General features: G+C 51.1%; 1 long non-coding RNA gene across 1 annotated transcript in view; it reads left to right on the top strand.

The window, feature by feature from the left end:
• LOC146805517 (uncharacterized) overlaps positions 1 to 8,038 on the top strand; it is a 28,474-nt gene extending 20,436 nt beyond the window's left edge. The window contains exons 2-3 of the long non-coding RNA XR_014967466.1: positions 7,421 to 7,620; positions 7,954 to 8,038. This is a non-coding gene — a long non-coding RNA (uncharacterized LOC146805517). The remainder of the gene's footprint in view (positions 1 to 7,420; positions 7,621 to 7,953) is intronic.
• The last annotated feature ends 13,824 nt before the right edge of the window (positions 8,039 to 21,862 follow it).

The following is a 21,862-nucleotide window of genomic DNA, read 5'->3' as shown; positions in this document are numbered from 1 at the left end:
ACACCTTCAACAGTGCAGGTACAGGCTTTGTCCCTAGTCTTTTTGCAAAGTCCATGGTAGCTCCCACTGCCCTTAGCAAGACATTCTTTTTGTGTGCCCTTTGTGCAACCTATGACCCATTCTCATCAAACAGCACACCTAAATAAGAAAAGGTTGAAACTTTAGTTAATTCTTCCCCCCTGCAGAAAAGCTTACACCTACAGTCTTCTTAGTGCCGATTGTCATGGGTGCTTGAGTGAAGTGCCCGTTTTTTGTGAGATTGTCATTTATTTATTTATTTATTAGATTTATAAGGCGCGACAGCTACCCAAAAATGGTTTCCCGGCGCCTGGACGGCACTGGATGCAGACAACAATACGGAAAGGAATTATTGATTAAATAACCAAGTTTTTAATGAACAACAGAAATGGGTGTACATGGTTTCTTTGCGAATAGCATGAGGATGGGAGTTCCAAAGAGTAGGACCGAGAACCGAAAAAGATTTGCAAACCCATTCTGGCAAGTTTGTACCTAGGCACTGAAAATTTTTCAATCGTGGCAGAGCGGAGATGGCGAGTAGGAACGTAGGGGCAGACAAGAGTGTGCAAATAGTCGGGTGCTAAGCCCCACTTGATCTTGAACATGTAACTCAGGGCTTTAAATTCTATCCGCTTTTCAATTCTAGGCCTATGTAGATCTCGAAGGTGGCCAAAGATGGGAGAGAACCTGGGGATCCTACAGAGGAGTCTTGCAGCTGAGTTTTGCACAAATTGCAATCTACGGGTCACAGCCTTGTTAGCACCCAGAAAAAGAACATTCCCGTAGTCCAGCCATGATGTGATAAGGGCATGGACTACTGTTTTCTGGGTGGCATTAGGTAACATTCAAAGGATCTTACCAAGCCATTTTAAAATGATAAAGCAAGTAGCTGTAACCTTGACTGCTTGATGGTGCATCGTCAGAGAATCGTCACTATGAAAACCCAGGTTGCGGACATGATCTACTGGCCGCGGAAGAGCACCCATCTCATCAGGCCAGTGAAATGAGCCCCAGAGGTCTTTCTTTTTGCCAAGGATTAAAACCTCGGTTTTGTTACCATTTAGCTTCAGATAATTTTGGCTCATCCAAATTGTGATTTGTCAAAGACCCAACTGGAGACCAGAAGAGGAGCAGGAGTCAGAGTTGGAAAGTGAAAAGATGATCTGAGAGTCATCGGCATATGTAAAAAGAGTCAGACCAGCTTTGTCAGCAATATCTGCTAGCGGCCTGACATAAAGATTGAAAAGCAAAGGACTTAGAATAGAGCCTTGAGGGACTCCAAAAGGCAAAGAATGGACATTAGAGCTGTCTGAAGCAGAAAAAAAAGGTGCGGTCGTCCAAAAAGGAAACCAGCCAATCTAGGACTGAGCCACAAATGCCAAAGAATCTCAGCGTATTTATTAGTATAGGATGGGAGATAGCATCAAACGCCACGCTCAGATCTAACAGTATGAGCGCGACTGTGTCTCCAGCATCCAGGTGAAGGCGTAATCTTTCCGTGACCCCTAGTAGAGTGGTCTCCGTCGAGAAACCTGCTCTAAACCTGGATTGTGAAGGATGAAGTATTTTACTAGTTTCAATAAACTTGGAGAGGAAGAAATGGATATGTCTTTCCAAAATTTTAGAAAAGATAGACAGAAGGGAACTAGGCCGATAGTTAGCAAGGACCTTAGGGTCCGCAGTGGGCTTTTTTAACAAAGGGACGACCATTGCATGTTTCCAGGAAGACGGAACTTTGGATTCCTGCAATGAAGAATTCAGAGCTTTTAGGATAACTTGCATGTGGGAGGGACCAAGTTGTTTTAGAATGGAGATGGGTAATGGGTCATTGGGAGAGCCAGATTTAATTTTGTCAAGAATAGTACCAAGGGAGCCCAAATTAAGAGGAGGCCAGGAAGCTAATAGGGGAGGGATAATAAGATATTCCATAGAAACCCTAGCCAAATTAGAAGACGACAACACACAGGCCATGGTAGTCGATTGTTGTTGTAAAGAACGATACAAAGAGGAGTTGGTTATTTCCAAGTGGATTTTCTCTATTTTACACGAGAAGAAGAGAGCAAGATCTTCGCACTGCTTCTTATTTAGTGGCAGAGGCTTTGCTATGGTTTCAGAACCAGTCAGATTTTTTACTAGGCCAAAGAGTGTGTTAGGGCAATTAGTGGCATCAGTGATAGTTTTGGAAATATAAGTGGCTCTGGCAATTTTACATAAATTGTGGTAGACTTTTTTGGATTTTTTGTAAACTATTTTCAGATCAGGCGTATAATTTCTTCGCCATTTCCTTTCCTTTCCAATGCTTTACATTTGGATTTTTCAGTTTTAAGGGTCTCGCTATACCAAGGAGCTGGGGAACGATGGTGAATCAGTTTTTTCTTAGTCAAAGGAAGGCACATATCAACAGCGTCGGAAAGCCAAGAATGTTTTTGGACATTGTATCAACCTGTGAGTCGAAAATAGGTACATTTACACTGAGAAGATTATTCAAAGCAATTGCGTAAATGGTGACATTGTCCCAAGGAGTGTTCCTTCCTCTGTGGCTCCTGACTTCTTCCCTGCAGGGTGTTTCCCAATTGTTGTGCTGACCTGTGTCTACAGTTCCTTGCTGTGTGAGGGATCCCTTCAACTCTGCCCATGCCTGCTCAGCAATGTCTCCGAGTGCATCGTCTGTGCCATCCTTGGTAGTCACTGTACTTGTGTATGGAGTTTGTTGCCATGGCTTAATGTGGACATGGTCCCTTTTCCGCACTATGCATGTGTGTACTCCCAGCCTAGCATACATGTGTTACTTGTTCTGCAGGGTATTTGGGCACCTGACTGACAATTGTGGGCATTGTATCTGTGGGTTCTCCACCCTTTTCCTTCCATGGGAGGCAACAACTTGCTGGCTGCCCCAGCACCTGTACATTCCTATCAGTCCTGAAATGTGGGTGACAGTGTGTGTTCCCTTAGGCTCTCTTAGTTTAGTGGGGTTTCACATGAGGATACAGTCTTGTTGCATGATCTTAGTGTGTGTATTGTGCTGCCACCGCCAGGGGTGGGTATGCATGTGTAATTTGTCATCACACCCACATGTGGTGTGTCATGCAGTGGGGGAAGGACATCCATTCTCATGGTTGTGGGACACTGCTGTCAGTGATGTGTTGTCATGGCACTATCAACATAGACACACATTGTGGATGCCTTCATGCACCCATGGAGTTTTACTAATGGGAGGATGATGTACACACCCCCATGTCTCTGTCCACTGCTGGGAGGCCTCTGTACCCACCCCTCATTTGTCTGGGCACTGCTGGGAGTGATGGACACACACCCGTCATATGTCTGGGCACTGCTGGGAGTGATAGGCACACACCCCTCATATGTCTGGGCACTGCTGGGGTCCTCTGCACCCATCCCTCATATGTCTGGGCACTGCTGGGAGTGATAGGCACCCACCCCTCATATGTCTGGGCACTGCTGGGAGTGATAGGCACCCACCCCTCATACGTCTGGGCACTGCTAGGAGTGATGGGCGCACACCCCACATATGTCTGGGCACTGCTGGGAGTGATAGGCACACACCCCTCATATGTCTGGGCACTGCTGGGGGTCCTCTGCACCCACCCCTCATATGTCTGGGCACTGCTGGGAGTGATAGGCACCCACCCCACATATGTCTGGGCACTGCTGGGGGTCCTCTGCACCCACTCCTCATATGTCTGGGCACTGCTGGGAGTGATGGGCACACACCCCTCATATGTCTGGGCACTGCTGGGAGTGATAGGCACACACCCCTCATATGTCTGGGCACTGTTGGGAGTGATAGGCACCCACCCCTCATATGTCTGGGCACTGCTGGGGGTCCTCTGCACCCACCCCTCATATGTCTGGGCACTGCTGGGAGTGATGGGCACACAACCCTCATATGTCTGGGCACTGCTGGGAGTGATAGGCACATACCCCTCATATGTCTGGGCACTGCTGGGGGTCCACTGCACCCACCCCTCATATGTCTGGGCACTGCTGGGAGTGATAGGCACCCACCTCTCATATGTCTGGGCACTGCTGGGAGTGATAGGCACCCACCCCTCATATGTCTGGGCACTGCTGGGGGTCCTCTGCACCCACCCCTCATATGTCTGGGCACTGCTGGGAGTGATAGGCACCCACCCCTCATATGTCTGGGCACTGCTGGGAGTGATAGGCACCCACCTCTCATATGTCTGGGCACTGCTGGGAGTGATAGGCACCCACACCTCATATGTCTGGGCACTGCTGGGGGTCCTCTGCACCCACCCGTCATATGTCTGGGCACTGCTGGGAGTGATAGGCACCCACCCCTCATATGTCTGGGCACTGCTGGGAGTGATAGGCACCCACCCCTCATATGTCTGGGCAGTGCTGGGAGTGATAGGCACCCACCCCTCATATGTCTGGGCACTGCTGCGAGTGATAGGCACCCACCTATCATATGTCTGGGTACTGCTGGGAGTGATGGGCACACACCCCTATGTCTCTGTCCACTGATGTGGATCGTAGCACGACACCCACCCACCCGCCCACACGTCAGACCAACAATGGTGGTACGGCCCGTACCCAGGCCTGAAGAGCGTGGGTACGGGTCACACCACGCGTACCCGTACGTCACCCCAACAATGGTGGAACGGCCCGTACCCAGGCCTGATGAGCGTGGGTACGGGCCGTACCACCATTGTTGGTGTGACGTAGGGGTACGCGTGGTACGACCCGTACCCACGCTCTTCAGGCCTGGGTACGGGCGGTACCCCTACGGCACCCCAACAATGGTGGTACGGCCCATACCCAGGCCTGAAGAGCGTGGGTATGGGCCGTACCACCATTGTTGGGGTGATGTAGGGGTATGCGTGGTGCGACCCGTACCCACGCTCTTCAGGCCTGGGTATGGGCCATACCCCTACGGCACCCAACAATGGTGGTATGGCCCGTACCCAGGCCTGAAGAGCGTGGGTATGGGCCGTACCACCATTGTTGGGGTGACGTAGGGGTACGCATGGTGCGACCCGTACCCACGCTCTTCAGGCCTGGGTACGGGCCGTACCACCATTGTTGGGGTGACGTAGGAGTATGGCCCGTACCCAGGCCTGAAGAGCGTGGGTACGGGCTGTACCACCATTGTTGGGGTGCCGTAGGGGTACGGCCCATACCCAGGCCTACAGAACGTGGGTACGAGCCGTACCACCATTGTTGGGGTGACGTTGGGGTAGGCGTGGTACGACCCGTATCCATGCTCTTAAGGCGTGGGTACGGTGCGTACCACAATTGTTGTGGTGATGGGACGCGTCCACGTCCACTTCCGTTGTGGCGGGACGCAGGCCTTGGTGGACCCGCCCCCCCCCAGTGACCAGTCCCTGGAGGTACAGTATGTACAGGGCATGTGTACATTTTGCCTTGGGTGGGGGTTATGTTTCCTGCCCCTGCCCCTGCCCCCCCCCTTTGCCCCTGGGTGTTGTTCTGACCTTCTGCGGCATCTGCGTCGGTTCCTGTGCACCAGGTCGTAGACTATGAGGGCCGGGATGACATGTAGGATGGGGTCCATAGCTGTCCGTCGTGTACAGGTGCTCCTTCCTCACGTCGTCCTCAATTTCCCGGCAGTTTTTGGCTCCCATAAAAAATGCTACGTGTGGAGTGACGTAGGCACGAATCGTACTTGCTGGTTCGTAAAACGCTGCCTGACTCCGTCCGGACGTCACTTACGCGGTGTCATGGATCGGAATTGTGGGTATATTTTAGCCGGTCTGTATTTTGTATGAATCGTACGGAAATGGTATTTCTGTACGAATCGTACTTGTGGGTTTGTAAGGTGGCTTTCCCGAGAAAACGCTCCGTACGACGGTTCGTACCCGGGTTTTACAGGATCAGAATCGGCACCATAATGCTGGACATCTTCTAGATCCCATCTTCTCCAGTCTTCCCTCTATAAAATGCGAACCAGCAACACCTATCACTTGGTCGGATCATTTTTTACAAAAGTTTATAATCTCCTTCCCTTCTAGTTTTACGTCCTTACTCCCTTCGTCCATGTCTTCTAATAGAGACATAGGCGTACGCCATAGAGATACGGGCCATACATACGCAAGTACGAGCCGTATCTCTATGGCGTACGCCTAAGCCAACACTACCCTAGTGCTACGGGCTGTACCCGCGTGTGTAGGGCCCGTAGCACTAGGGTAGTGTTGCCGTAGGCATACGCCATAGTGCTACGGGCCGTACATACGCGGGTACGAGCCGTATCTCTATGGCGTACGTCTACACCAACACTACCATGGGGATAGGACCAGTGTGTACACATACGTGTGTACGGTCCTTGCACACACGCGTACTGCTACCCAAACCCCATCTTGTGATACGACCGTACACACGCCCTCAGAGCGTGTGTACGGTGCGTTTCACAGCTTACACTGGTGATAGGAGGCGCACAGGAAAGGAATGGAGGTGTATGACTTGCACAAGGATGGACATCAAGTCATTGTTAGTGCAGTGCATCATGTGTAGGGCCTAGGTGTGTCAGGCAGTCGGCTGGCACATGTCTCCTCATGTTTTAACCCAATAGTTGTGTGATGACCTGTGTACACATGTCATGTGTGATGGGGCACCATGTAGCGCACTTCCCCTTCACACCTTTTACATGTGTGCATGTATTTCAAACTTGTCAAGCACTGCATCACTTGGATGGCACAGTCCCCAATACCTGCAAATGTCTCCTGATGCCAGGTACACGGATGATGACTCCTGACATCTCACTACCAGCGTGCCACAATGTGACTATGTCATGTGTGTGTCATGTGTTCCCATGATCTTGCTGTTGGTGTTCCGAAAACGGCATCTGCTGTAGCTGCATCCAACATGTGTCTGTGTGTAGATGCCCATGTCACACTATTACGCACACCAGGACACATGTGGAATAACACGCAACATGTGTCTGTATGCATCTAACATGGACTTTCGAGCTTAGGACATATCTGCGTAGTCTCAATGTCTGTGTGATCATATTTGACATGTACCCCATCATGGCAAGGTGTGTGGTCTGTCCTTTTTCCATTACATGTGACCTGTGCGTCTAGCTTGCCGGCAGCTGTCTGTATGAGATGATATCCTTCAAATGCACATATGTGGATGTATGTCACTCCTATAATGTGTCTGGCTGTTCACTCACACTGGCCCACAGCTACTTTCATGGCATGTCATGTAGACCTTGACAATCCATGTTTGTAGCTGGCTCTTGGTAGGAGTAGCACCTGGCTGGCATACGTGTGCAGGATGTATTGCACAGACCAGACTCTGTATGTGGCATATATGTATTAGCTGTTGTACATGTGCTCAGTTCATTGACATTGGTGTAGTAATGTACTCAATCTTCGTTATTCCTTCCAATTTTCTGCAGGGCACCGCCTCTCCCCCGACCAATGCCAGACTTGGCTGCCATGAGGGAACGTGACTGCATACGCCGCTACCGATTCGCCCAACGGTTAATTGTGGACCTGACAAACAGGCTGGCACCACACCTCGAACCGTGACACAGTTATCCGACTGCGCTGACCCCCAAGATGAAGGTGATGGCAGCCCTACATTTCTTTGCCACCGGTACGTTTCAATTGACCATTGCTGATGTGGGTGGCATGTCTCAGACCATGTTCAGCCGTGTCCTGCATGATGTTTTGGAAGCCATGTTGGAGCACCTGGATGAATTCATCCATTTTCCAACTTGTGAACAGTTGACAGGTATCAAGGGTGAGATCTATGGCCTGGGAGGGATGCCCCATGTAATTGGGTCCATTGATGGGACACATGTGGCTTTGGTACCACCACAGGCACAGGAGGTAGCCTTCCGTAACCGTAAACATTACCACTCCATTAATGCCCTTGTGGTGTGTCTTGCTAACATGGTGATTTCCCATGTATGTGCACGTTTTCCAGGGTCAGCACACAATGCCTACATCATGAGGCGTAGCAGGGTGCCAGAAATAATGCTGCAGCTGCACAACGAACGAGCATGTCTTGTTGGTGAGTAGACTCTGTTTGTCCAGTATTCAGCGTTATCTTAGTATGTGATGGCATCTCCTGATTCACTTCTTTACATGATGTTTCCATGTAGGGGACTCTGTCTATCCCAACATGCCATGGCTGGTGACGCCTCTCCGCAACCCGAGAACAGCTGCAGATCACCGTTTCAACAACGCCCATGGGCAGACCAGGCGAGTGATTGAGAGGACGTTTGGCCTCCTGAAGAGCCGGTTCCGGTGCCTCCACAAGACCGGCGGGTCCCTCCCATATGCACCGGTGAAGGTCTGCAAAATCTTCCTCGTGTGCTGCATGCTGCAGAACATGGCAGTGGAGAAAGCTGTGCCACTCATCCTGGAACCCGATGAGCAGGAACATCCACCCGTGGAGGATGACGGCCTTGGTCACGAGGCAAGTGAGGAGGAGGAGGAGGAGGAGGAGGAGGAGGAGGACATCCGGAGTCAGCTCATACGCAACTTCTTCTCATAATGGTGAGTCCCTGGGTCTGAGTGTGCACGCTTTGAGCCTTGTGTGGCATGTGTTGCAATGTGTGTGTCCAGCTGACTGTATGCTAAGTGACTTTGAGGTGTGTGCTGATGTGTCACTCGAGTGCTGATGTCATTCCACACATTTTAGCTGACATGACCATGCATGCGGATGACTATGTTTTTCCTGACTTGTGTGTCTCTTATCCCCAGGTATTTGCGCATGCTGTCTGCTCGTGGCATCGTTGTGCTCCTGCTATTCCTCATGAGTAATGCAACGTGTGCTGAATCAGCGTTACATGCACGGACATGGTGAAAATTCTCCTTTGAGTAAGGATTGCAGCAAGGCTTTTTGGGTGTGGTAGTTGTTTGTAATGTGTGGGCACTGCTCCTGTGCAGGTTATGTTACTATGCATACATGTCGACTCACCATGGGGCACATGATATGTGGCATGACTCACATGAATTGATAGTTACACTTTGTGACAGTCATCTGTTATGGGATTGTGGTTTGTGATGAAGGCATCAATGTGTGTACAACTTCCCTCTGAAACATACGGGAGGCTACGGGTGGACATATTGCGGGACATCCCCATATGATGCTCAATGGAGAATTGCAGCCTCTCCGTGTGCAGCAGGGGCTGTTTGGCTCAACCCCTTAACTTGTGTGCCAGTACAATGGATTTTCAGCATCTGTGGTGCAAAGGGGGTGTCCGGTGTAGGTCCCACACGTTAATCCAATAGACCTGTGAGTCTGTTAATGTTGATGCTTTTGCATAGGTGTGAGCCTGAGTAATAAAGGTGTTCCTCAGCCTCCAAGGTGCCTCATCTCTGTCAATGCAGGTCTCTTGCCACTGTGCATGCGGCATCTCTGGCATGGTTGTCAAGGATTGTGCATATGAGTCTATGTGTAGATTAGCAACCTGCATGCTGTTCTTCATGTATTTGATTCTCTATTGTGCATGATGTCCATGGCTGTGTATGTGTTTTGGCATGTTAGTCCCCCCCACGGGCCGTCAACACCTTCTGGGGTGTGTTTCCTGTGCGCAGCTCGGCCTTCACTTTCATGATCCGGTGTCAGTCATCTTTGGTGATTGTGCATCCTTTGTCTCTGGGTGTGCCATTGCAAACCGGTTACTCCTTCCTTGACATACACCTGTTGCAGTAGTCCTTTCTGACATCCTAGTCTTTGTGTGGATATTGTGGCATAATTCCCAGGACATGCCACCTGCTGTTGCAGCCACTGCAGCAAGGGCACACGTAGTTTCCAGATTTGGCAACACACACACATCAAAGGTGCTCCTCCCTTCCTCCCTCAACACATTAATTTGGCTGTCTTCGGCTTGTCTGTGCCACAGTTGCGGCCACGCGGTACCAAAGGCTGGACCGTCTGCACATGCAACGTGCACATTGCACGACCCTCATGTCCTTGCATGACCCACATCACACTACAGTGTGATGTTGCAGCCACCCTCCAAGCAAGGTCCATCCACACATCTCCCGCCTGCTCTCAGGCATGCAGTGAGCGCACACACAACACCTTTGCATGATGAGTGTGCAACTCCGACTGCCTACACAGCGCTGCCACACCTTCCAGGACCTGTCACACCCACCAGGTCATGTCCCTCCTACTCCCCACCGGATCTGTACCCCTGCAAGGCCATGGGAGTGGGATTCAAGGCTTCTGCATGTAGTATGCTTTCGTCGTGAGCGACATGGCACAGGTATCATCTTTCAGCGTGTCAATCTACAATGTGTCCAGGACCCCCCTATCCACCATCACATGCGCACACGCCCTCATCATTAACTCGTATGCCATTGACAGCCAGGCGCTCCTCACCCTCACCAAGGACGCAGACATTTCCAGTTCCAATATTCAAGATTGCATGGGATCCATAGATGAATTGCAGAACAGCAGCCACCTGAGGCTGGACTTGTACAGGACTGAGGTCAACATCTGAGGATTGTCCCCTTACAGCTGGCTCAACTGCTTGTGTCCCACCCACATAGGCCTCGCACAGGCATCCAGTGTCCACGCACACAAGATGTTGTGCATCATGGATTGCTTGCTCTAATTTGCCATGGTATCACCAGCATCTGTACCTCACACTGCAACACCCTCAGCATTATGCACATGATCCCCAGATAGATCCACTCCAAGGTAAGACGGACCATCCCCCAGGTCCACGACAACATCCGTGTCAAATACTGCCCTGCCCTCTACGGAGCAGCCACATCCAAAATCCAGGGACACTTGTCCACATCCAGGCTGCATCTGCACACCTCAGCGTCAACATCCCACGCCCCAGCCACATCACCGTCCAGCAGAGATAGCTGCAATGGATCACTGTGTGCTGCAGGATCACCTTCAGACTCCTCACCCACACTCAGGAGGCAGGCCACAACCCTGACCCAAAACCAACCTTGTACCACTGTCATCCGAGACCCCGTAGTGCCATCTCCGTGCATCCAACCTTGACCTGGCCACCATTCTTCTGATCCACCGTACTCCTGCATGCAGGACATAGTTCTCCCATCTGGGTACACATACCTGGGACTCCCTCCCCGGGAACCTCCAAATGAGGCATGACCTCTACGCCTTAATGTTACTCTTCCAAATAGGTGTGTCCTCACAGTTTCCCTAGCACCCCCTCAGCAGCTTGAGGCCATCACAGGTGAGTATTGTGCTCCATGTCTGCATTGAATGATACATTGTGACCCATGTGTGTCCTGTACCAGACTCCGTTCCCAGGGTATGGATGTGTGGAGTTAGTTCAACACTCAGGCATAGTTTGAAATTTACACACACATATGTTGGTGAATAATTCCAAATGACAGCAACATCTCATGACAAACTTAAGTATTTATTTTTGGTGGGTAAGTCTTTTGGTGTATGAAGTAAGGTGCTCTACCGGGTGCATAGAATCCAAAGTTCACAGGGGGAGATGGCATCCTTGTCAGTTGGAGTCATCAGAGTCCAGACCACAGTGTTGGTCATCATTGGTCAGACTGTGACCAGCAAGTCCATGTGGCAGAGAATGTCATTGGGTGAGGTGGTGCTGTTGCGCCAGAGGGCCAGGTGCCAGGCCAGGTGACCTGGGAGATGTGGATGGTCCGCTGACTCTCACAGTCTTTTCCATGGATGACCCACCTTCCTCCGGGGACCCTCAGATGCAGGCCTTGACGATGTCTGTGATGCTCTGTCGGAGGAATCTTCCTCCTCCTCCTCCTCCCTCCCTGTGGCTGGTGCTGGTCTTCGCCTGGTGTCACAGGGAGGGTTGCCCATGTTGTCGGCAATCCGACGGAGTGAACGGCTCATGTCTGTTTGCACCGCCAGGTGCTCAGCCAGTCTTGCCTCCATCCGTCCTTGGTGTTGTTGTTGACTGGCATGTTGCTCGGCCTGCAGGTTCTTAATCTCGTTGAGGGTCACCGCTACCTGGCTGATGCCCCTGGTGTCATGCCGGTATGTGTCCAGGATGTGGTGCATGTGTGCTATACCAGTTCCCTCAGCTGGCTGGTCAGGTTCTCGCCTCCGCCTGCCTCCACTCCCACCACCCCTGCCCACACGAGCCGGGCCTGCCGTTGTGGGCACATCGGGTCTACGGGACCCCTGAGGGATGGCATTAGCATGGTCGTCTGCCTCCTCCTGGGTGCCCGGAGAACCTTGTCCCTCCTGGTCAGACTGGCTGTGTTCGGTATGAGCAGGGCTCCTGGGTGTCTCCTGGGATGTGGCAGGAATGGGGGTGGTGGTTGGCACAGATGTACCTGACGCAGGTGCTGCAGGGGCTTGGGCACCAGAGGGGCCAGGTTGGTCGGGGTCATCCACGGAGTGGTGAGAGTCGTCGCTGCCGGTCGGGTCATCTTCACGCTGAGCCTGGGACTATGATTGTTCCCCCCCCATTGTTGGGGGGAGGTCGATGACGTTGCCCTGTGCGTGAGAGAGAGACAATGTTAATGCTGTTTCATGCCACATCCATGTTTCATACATATTCAAGTAGTCACAGTTCCTCTAGGTGGTTGGATGTGCCTAGCATTCCTCTCAATGTCCACTTGGGGATGGGTATGTTGTGGGGGACAGATTGGTATGTGCTCCTGAGTGTTTGCCAGTAGTTTTTTTGCTGGGAAGCTTATTTGGCTATGGGTTGGTCTTGTTGTGTCACATGTCAATTGTGAGAGTGGGTAAATCCGGGGGTGTGTGCTTGTGTGAGGGGGGTGTGACCAGGCCTGTTGTTGTGTTTAGTGTGATTTGTCATTGGGTCTCCCAGGTGATGTGTCTGTCCCCTCATGGTGCATGCTGGCATGACAGTGTATGTGAGTTCCTGTGCTGGGTATGTGAGCTAGTGAAGTTGTTGTTTGAGTGTACAGTGGTCACGGGAGGGCCTGTGCTGCCTACAGCAGGGCCAAGTGTCAGCTACCTTGTCATTACTTTGCCAGTCCCTGTGCATTGCGCATGGTGCATGGGTATGTACCTAGGCCATATGAGCTGTGGGCATTGGTGTCTGGTTCTGAGTTGCACAGTGTGTTGTGTGAGCCCCACCCTCCCAGCATCCCGGACATCCAGTCTTGGGTTTGTGGTTGGTGTGGCCTGGGACATTGCATTGCCTTTATTTGTGAATGGGGCATGGAGACGTTAGTGGCATGAGCGTGGTTTTTAGGGTGTGGTTGTGTGCGGTGAGGGCTTGGGGGTAGGTGCGTGCATTTGTTGTAGTTGGGTTGTGGATGCCATTCCCCCATGTTACGTGAGTTGTTTGTGTACTCACCAGGCTCTGCGACTCCTTCGACTCCTTGTACTCCCACCGGCGGAAGCGTGGCCATCACCTTCTCCTCCCAGGGATGGTAATGTACGGGTCTGCGGAGCAGCCCGCCTCCAGTGATGTTACTCTGGGCGTATTCCTCATTCATCTTCCTCTTGACTGCCCTGCGCAGATCGTACCACCTGGCTTGGCATTCATGCCTGGTCCTTCGGATGGGCGCAACAGCATTCACCTTATCGACGATCCTCTGCCACAGGCTGGTTTTTTGGGCTATGCTGGTCTGTCTGACCAATGTTCCAAACAGCTGTGGCTCGACTCTGATGACTTCGTTGACAAGGAGCTCCAGGTCCGCCGTAGTGAACTTTGGATTCTTGTCAGTGGGCATGGTGTGGGGTGTGGGTGTGGATGGTTGTGGGTGTGTGGGTGTGAATGTGAGGGTGTGTGTGTGAAGGTGAAGAGAGGGTGTTTGTGAAGGAGGTTGTGTGAAGGTGTGTAACTGAAGGTGTAGTTTAGGTGTGAGTAAGGTGCGAGTAAGGTGCAGTTGTTTGTGGTGTCTGTGAGCAGTGGGTCTGTTGCAATGGCTCATGGGTTTTGTGTGTGGGCCCTTTTTATTGGTCCAATTTTTGGGTGTGGCTGTGTTTGAATTTGTGGTGGGTGTGTTATAAGAGGTGGTTGTGATTTGGTCCTCTGTTTGGCAGTTTGGATGTGGCAGGTCAGTCATAGAGATGTATTTTGTCATGTTGACGTGTTTTGTGGTGTTGTGCGAGTCGAACTGACCCTCTTTGTGCTGTTTTACTGTGTCCTGGTTCTGTACGAGTCTTTTTCACGTAGGTATGGTCCGTACATACGCGATGCTGGGTGAGGGTGCTGGGGTACGGTGTTGGGGTGCGGAGAGTACAGGTGCGGGGCTGTGCTACGGTATTGGGGTGCGGCATGTACAGGTGAGGGCTGTGCTACGGTGTTGGGGTACGGTGCGTACAGGTGCGGGCTTGCTAGGGTACGGTGCGTACAGGTGCGGGGCTGTGCTACGGTGTTGGGGTGCAGCGCTTACACGTGCGGGCTGTGCTACGGTGCTGGGGTGCTGTGTGTACAGGTAGGGGGCTGTGCTACGGTGTTGGGGTGTTGCGCGTACAGGTGCGGGCTGTGCTACGGTGTTGGGGTGCGGAATGTACAGGTGCGGGCTGTGCTACGGTGTTGGGGTACGGTACGTACAGGTGCAGGGCTGTGCTACGGTGTTGGTGTACGGTGCGTACAGTTGCGGGGCTGTGCTACGGTGTTGGGGTGCGGCGCGTACAGGTGCGGGCTGTGCTACGGTTTTGGGGTGCGGCGCGTACAGGTGCAGGGCTGTGCTATGGTGTTGGGGTGCGGCACGTACAGGTGCGGGCTGTGCTACGGTGTTGGGGTACAGTGCATACAGGTGCAGGCTGTGCTACGGTGTTGGGGTACGGTGCGTACAGGTGCGGGCTGTGCTAGGGTGTTGGGGTACGGTGCGTACAGGTGCGGGGCTGTGCTACGGTGTTGGGGTGCGGCGCGTACAGGTGCAGGCTGTGCTACGGTGTTAGGGTACGGCGCATACAGGTGCGGGCTGTGCTACGGTGTTGGGGTACGGTGCGTACAGGTGCAGGCTGTGCTAGGGTGTTGGGGTACGGTGCATACAGGTGCGGGGCTGTGCTACGGTGTTGGGGTGCGGCGCATACAGGTGCAGGCTGTGCTATGGTGTTGGGGTGCGGCACGTACAGGTGCGGGCTGTGCTACGGTGTTGGGGTACGGTGCATACAGGTGCGGGGCTGTGCTACGGTGTTGGGGTGCGGTGCGTACAGGTGCGGGGCTGTGCTACGGTGTTGGTGTGCGGCGCGTACAGGTGCGGGCTGGGCTACGGTATTGGGGTACGGTGCGTACAGGTGCGGGGCTGTGCTATGGTGTTGGGTTGTGGCGCGTACAGGTGCGGGCTGTGCTACGGTGTTGGGGTGCGGCGCGTACAGGTGCGGGCTGTGCTACGGTGTTGGGGTGCGGCGCGTAAAGGTGCGGGCTGTGCTACGGTGTTGGGGTACGGTGCGTACAGGTGCGGGGCTGTGCTACGGTGTTGGGGTGCGGCGCGTACAGGTGCAGGGCTGTGCTACGGTGTTGGGGTGCGGCGCGTACAGGTGCGAGCTGGGCTATGGTGTTGGGGTACGGTGCGGAGGGGGGTATGGTGCTGACATACGGGGGTATGGTGCTAACATGTGCGGGGTGAGGGGGGCTGTACGACTCATATTCGGGCACAAGTTTACCCGTGTACATGTAGGCCACAGCGTTCGCTCTGTACGGGGCCTTTTACATGCGGTTGTGTATTTGGACGGGCGGTACGGATCGTACTAGCGCGCTCGGACTTCTGTTTTACGATTTGCACGTAAAAATGTCCGGCTCCCTATCGGACACTTTTCCCGATGCTATTCGGACGTAAAATTTTACGGCTCCCTCACTGACCTTTTTCCCAACGCAATTCGTATGTATTTTTCACGTACGAATCGTACTTCGCAGTTTGTACTGTACTTGTACGATTCGTACGTAAAAATATACGAATACGAGTCGGATCGGAATCGGCACCTATGTGTTGGGCCAGAATTACACAAATTAATATTCATGGCCGCGAGATCTGCAATAAAGTTGGTGCATGTAGAACTGGAACAGTCCTCCAAATGTAGGTTCAGATCACCTATTAGTGAGAAATTAGTAGAACTCAAGAATAAAGGAGATAAAAGGCCAGGCAAAGTTGTTGCCCAAGAGGTAGAAGGGCCAGGTGGGCGGTAAACCAGTTGGCCCGAAAAAGTAAGTTTAGGATTCAGTGAAATTTTAAAAAGTGCAGTTTCACAATTAGGAAAGTCTACTGGGTCAAGTTTACATTGGCGGTGTTGTTTAAAAATAATGGCAATTACCCCGCCTTTACCGGTAGCTCTATCCATTGTAATGATGGCATAATTGGATGGTAGGGCTATTGCAGTATCAGGCCCAGAGCTTTCATTGAGCCAAATCTCAGTGAGAAAAAAGCATCTGGTTGTTCATCGAGGAGAAGATCAAAGATATCTCTTTTATGCTGAGGAAGTGAGCGACAATTTAGACTGAGAAACAGAAACTTTGGAGAGGGGGAATTATTTAAATTTGTAATAGGGCTAAGTTCCTTATCCATAGTAAGACATGGCTGGGAAAGAACGAATGAGCAATTAGAGCCCAAACAAGTATTACTTGCAACATTGTCAACTGCCAGTTGTATGCAATCAGATTTGCTGATCGGGCGTAAGGCCAGAAGTTGTTTTGCAGAATATACTAGCCTTGGAACAGGCAATGGACCTGGGGTCGTGGCCCCTGGCCCCGGTCGGCCGCGGACGGGCGCAGACGGGCTTGCTTTTGGCGCGCCGCCGGCGCACCCGCTACGCGCGTCTGCTGCGCGAAGCATGATGCATGGAAGTTTAAACCCTCAGCCAGGTCAGGGGACAGAGTGCCCGCAATTCCCCGCCTCCCCACAACTCTAGCCCAGAAACAACTGTACCGCGATCTCCCTCCACATCAAACGGGAAAGCCTGTGGTGGAACGGGGAGCGAGCGGTGAAAACAAAGGCGTCAGAGATGAGAAGGTGAGCGTTAAGGTATGCGTGAATTTAAAAACACAATAACAGTTTCTATAATAAAACAGGCAGCATCCAGAGCACTGTTTGAGAAGCAAATAGTGAGGAACAGGACTTAACTCCCAGCGCGCGTCCGCTGCGCGAGCGTGATTCACGGAAGTTTAAACCCTCCGCCAGGTCAGGTGACCGAGCGCCCGCAATTTCCCGCCTCCCCTCACCTCTAGCCCAGAAACAATTGTACCGCGATCTCCCTCCGCAACAAACGGGAAAGCCCGTGGTGGAATGGGGAGCGAGCGGTGAAAACAGAGGCGTCAGAGATGAGAAGGTGAGCGTTAAGGTATACGTGAATTTAAAAACACAATAACAGTTTCTATAATAAAACAGGAAGCATCCAGAGCACTGTTTGAGAAGCAAATAGTGAGGAACAGGACTTAACTCCCAGCGCGCGTCTGCTGCACGAGCGTGATTCACGGAAGTTTAAACCCTCTGCCAGGTCAGGAGACTGAGCGCCCGCAATTCCCCGCCTCCCCTCACCTCTAGCCCAGAAAAATCTGTACCGCGATCTCCCTCCACAACAAACGGGAAAGCCTGTGGTGGAACGGGGAGCGAACAGTGAAAACAGAGGCGTCAGAGGAGAAGGTGAGCGTTCAGGTCTGCGTGAATTTAAAAACACAATAACAGTTTCTATAATAAAACAGGCAGCATCCAGAGCACTGTTTGAGAAGCAAATAGTGAGGAACAGATCTTAACTCCCAGCGCACGTCATGGTTTGACATTTAGAAAAATTTAATGCAAGGTTGAGCGAGTCCATAAAATCTATAAAAATGTCTAAAAGTTTTTAAAGACCTACACCTGTCCACGCTAACAACACTGCATCAGCTGAATACGGAAGGGCGGGAATACGTTTGGAGCCAGCTCTCAGGATGTGTTTACTGGTTGCCCAGAGAGGGTTATTGATTTACAGCGTGAAGATCAGTGGAGAAAAAATACAGGTTAGTCTACCTCCAGACCCAGTTGCAGAAGAATTGACCATAACTTGAATCTATTAACACAGTTGAATGACAATGTTAGATCCATAAATGCCATATGAAAAGGATTCCTTCTTGGCTTTTGTGTATTTCCATACCACCAAATGTAGGTTAGTGCACTGATCTAGCATCCCTTTGCCCTGTCTGAAACTTTTCTCTAGGTCTTAAATTATCTTAAACTTATCTAGCCAGGAGGTTAGCCTTTCCAGGACCACTTTCCCCATAATCTTTTCAGCCGAGTCTAAGAGGGAAATTGGTCAATAGCGCACTATATCGTCCCTCAAACCCTTTTTTAAAATTGGTATACTTATAGCAATTGACTAGGAAATTGGGGGTCACAAGATCACGTAGCATTAAATACTCATATAAGTATCCTGGCCCAGATCATGGGGTCTACTCTATACAGATCTGCCGGGACCTGATTCAGACCTGCTGTTTTCTCCCGGGCTGTGTGTACCTCTGCAATATTAAAATGCAATGGGACGCTATCTGTGCCGATGTCCCAATGTAATCAGACCCCCCCACCTGCATCAGCACTGCTATACATCCCTTCAAATGGTGAACCTACCTTTTGGCAGCTATAGTGCAATCTGTTCTGGCCTTTACCGTATCTGAAAAAAGCAACTATCAACCGCTTCCCAGAACTTTATAATGTCTGTCAGCACGCTTACCTGATCAAAGGCATCCTATGCCGAGGCCCTTATGGCCTTCTTCCTCTGTTGGGTTGCATGTTTGTAGGCCCTCCTGCAGGTCCTAACCGCTGCCTTGTCCATTGGGAATTACTTAAGGGCATGGATTAAATTCCTGTAAGCCCTAGAACATGTACCGTCGAGCCACCTCATCTCCTTAAAACCTTAGGAACTGATGTTAATAGTTAAGCTATTAAATATATACTCTTGTTAGTTTATCAAAAGCATCTAAAACAGCTCTATCCTGTGATCCCATAGCCAAACACATCAGGATCTCATCTGCGCACTCTGCATACAGGGTGTCTATAAAAGTCTCTGGTATCACCTTTTCCCATTTTAGCCTGCATGCTTGAACTTTTGAGCTTCTAAAAGAGTTTGAAACAATCCTACCCTACCCTACAGTGAATCAATTCAAGCATTGGAGGATTGTGATCGCTATGGCTGGATGAAGAGACAGTCAGCTTGTGAACTGCGGAGGCTAATGGTGCAAAGGTCATTATGAAATTAATAGAGGAACCCCTTCCTATGAAGGTGGGTACAGGTACATCCATTACCAAATGTTTTAGACAAAGCAAATGGTAAGCAGCAATGAGCTGTTCTAAAAGATGGCCTGATTTCGTATTTACAAAGTGGGCAGCCAGAGGAAGGGCATCCGCATAACCAATTACAGAAGTACAGCCCAAATGAGAAAGATGTGTGTTAAAATCACCTAAAACTATGACCTCATAATAGGAATATTTCCTCTTACCATATTGTTCGAGAAACCTCTCCAGTGCTACTAAGTGTTCAATGGCAGAATTTCTTCAATAAGAATTATAAAAATGTAATACTAGCAGAGGAGGGTGATTAATAAAAGAGAGCTCTTCTGCTAACAGATGGGCTGACTGACGCTCTACAATTCTGGCGGTACAAGTGAGTTGGAGTGGGACTAGTAAAAAGAGGCCTCTCATAGGTCTATCCACTATAGATGGAGCTGCGCATTTAAAAAATGAAGTGAAAGCATCCAGTAAAATAGTCTCAGTGGTATCCCATGTTTTCTGCAGAGCAGTTATATGACAACACACAATCAACCTCTGCCATAATACATCATCTCATTTGGAGCTTAATCCAGATATATTCCAGGACAAAATCTTCATGCAAGAAGAACCTGGAGTAATGGGAGTTTGTTTAACACCTTGTGTGCGCACGACGGCTCCCGTCCATCGTGCATTACGGTGGGCGTGAGCGCACGACGGCCGGGAGCCGTCGTAATTGTGCATGCGTTTATTTCTCCCGCACAGCGGGAGAAATAAACCCGCACACAAGTGGTTAAGGACGGGGTACAGGGGAGAAAGTTTTACCTATCTGGCACACAGGCCTTGGACTCAGCAACTCAACCCTAGCAGATGGTAGTCAATCGTTACCATCTAGCCCATCTTGATCTAACAGGGGATCAAATCTATTGGTTAAAGGAAGTGCAAACCTACCAGTATCAGTCAGGTCCTCCCTAGCTGGCCATAGGATGTGGTGTCTGGGGCAATCATGATGGAAAAAGTTAGTTGGATAAAAGTATTGAAGGGGGACAACCTTGTTTGATGTTTTGGAGATGTGCATATATATAGTCTCAGCAAGTGCTTTGGCCTGTGCAGGATGTCTTACATTGACTACTTCACAGGAGTATCACAGAGGTAACTGCACTGGAAGGTGTGACAAGCTTCCAGAGACAGAGGCAGAGGCAGAGACAAGTGATGCAGAACTTCCAGTTCCAGTTCCGGTTCATCGTCGGAGAGCCGAGTTGGAGCCGCATTGGAACTTTTGGAGCAATATCGGAGCATTGGTATAGCTGCCTGCTGCCAGCCGCCAGCCGCCTGCTGTGCGGTTTGAACGGCGGAACCCCAAAGCCGAAGCCGGGGCCATAGGCAGGTTGGGCGGCAGTTGGTGGCTGTGGAGAGAGGAGTAGGCGGAGTAGGTGAAGTGAGCGGGTGCGGAGGTATCTACGACCGTGGCCATGCCTTGAAGTCCCACGAGGAGGGGGAAGCAAGCCAGGAGGTACCCGTGACCACGACCAATACCTGTGGCCTGAATTGCGACCGAGCAGGTGAGGTGCAGGTGTACCGAGCGGGTGACCTGCGCCCCTGAATTTGGAATCCCACCCCGCCCCGCCCCGCCCTGCCTGCCCTGAATTCTGTGACTCTGTGCCGAAGCAGCACCCAGAGTGAGTGAGTGAGCGGGCAAGAAACGGGAGTCCCTCACAATTTGAGCAATTTTTGCCTGAACTCTGTACTGGAGGAGCGCGTGCCTGCACCAGTTCCACTGTAGTACCTGTGCCAGTCCCCGCGACCGGATTTGCTCCGGATCAACCCTGGGTCATCTGTGTGACCTCGGCAGCCCTCCCGGCCCTCCCGCCTACTGCAAGAGTTGGCAGATGGGGGGTGGAGGTAACGGGTGGTTGAGAGCAGGTCAGGTCAGTTGAGGTCAGCAGAAGCTGTGGAGGCTTTGGATTGCTGGTGCATTGGAGCAAGTTTTACGTCCTGTCTTTTGTTTGTTTGCATTGTGTGACCTGTGCTTCAAGTTCAAGAGACAAGCGATCAACATCCCCGATGCCCTCGTATGCAGCAGCAGCAGGCGAAGGTTAAGGTCAGTGACGGTCAAAGGCAGTGGTCAGAGCGGTGCAAATAAGGAAACGCCCTTGGATGCTGAAACTGCGTTTTTCTGCGATTTTCTGTGGAGTTCATTGGTCCTATGGCTTGGGCTTGTGGCATGAAACTTATATTTTCCAGTACTGTCCAGTAAAGATCGGTAAAGGCCAGTAAAGGACAGGTCAGTTGTGGTCAGCTTGGGAGCATTGAAATCTCCACCTCCATTTCCCTCCACCCCTATTTCCCTCAAGCAGCCCAGTAAGCTGTAACAAAATCTAATTAAGTATCTTGTAATGCCATGTAGGTGTTTGTGCTCAAGCATATCAGCGAAAACAGCAGCAGGCTCAGAAAGTTGTTATTCGAGCCAGAGAAATCACCTTAAACTTCAAAAAATCATCTGGCGCAGGAGAGATGGGGATCACCTTTCTCATCTGAAAACGTACCCATCGTTGATTTCAATGTTTACAAAAGGTGTAAGGTGCTCCAAGAGTGGGAAGGGGTTAAAGGAGGAAAAAAAGGAGGTCCAGGAAAATGAGGTGATGGACACTCATGTAACATCAGAGAATGAGGAGGGCATTCAGTCCACTAACTTAGAAGTCAAGGCAGCCCTTTACCCTGCTGTAGTTATCCAACAGAACAATAATTCTGAA

This window comes from Triturus cristatus, chromosome 8 (genome assembly GCF_964204655.1).
Source record: "Triturus cristatus chromosome 8, aTriCri1.1, whole genome shotgun sequence".
Taxonomy (NCBI): Eukaryota; Metazoa; Chordata; class Amphibia; order Caudata; family Salamandridae; genus Triturus; species Triturus cristatus.
This window is presented reverse-complemented; position numbering and strand designations above follow the sequence as displayed.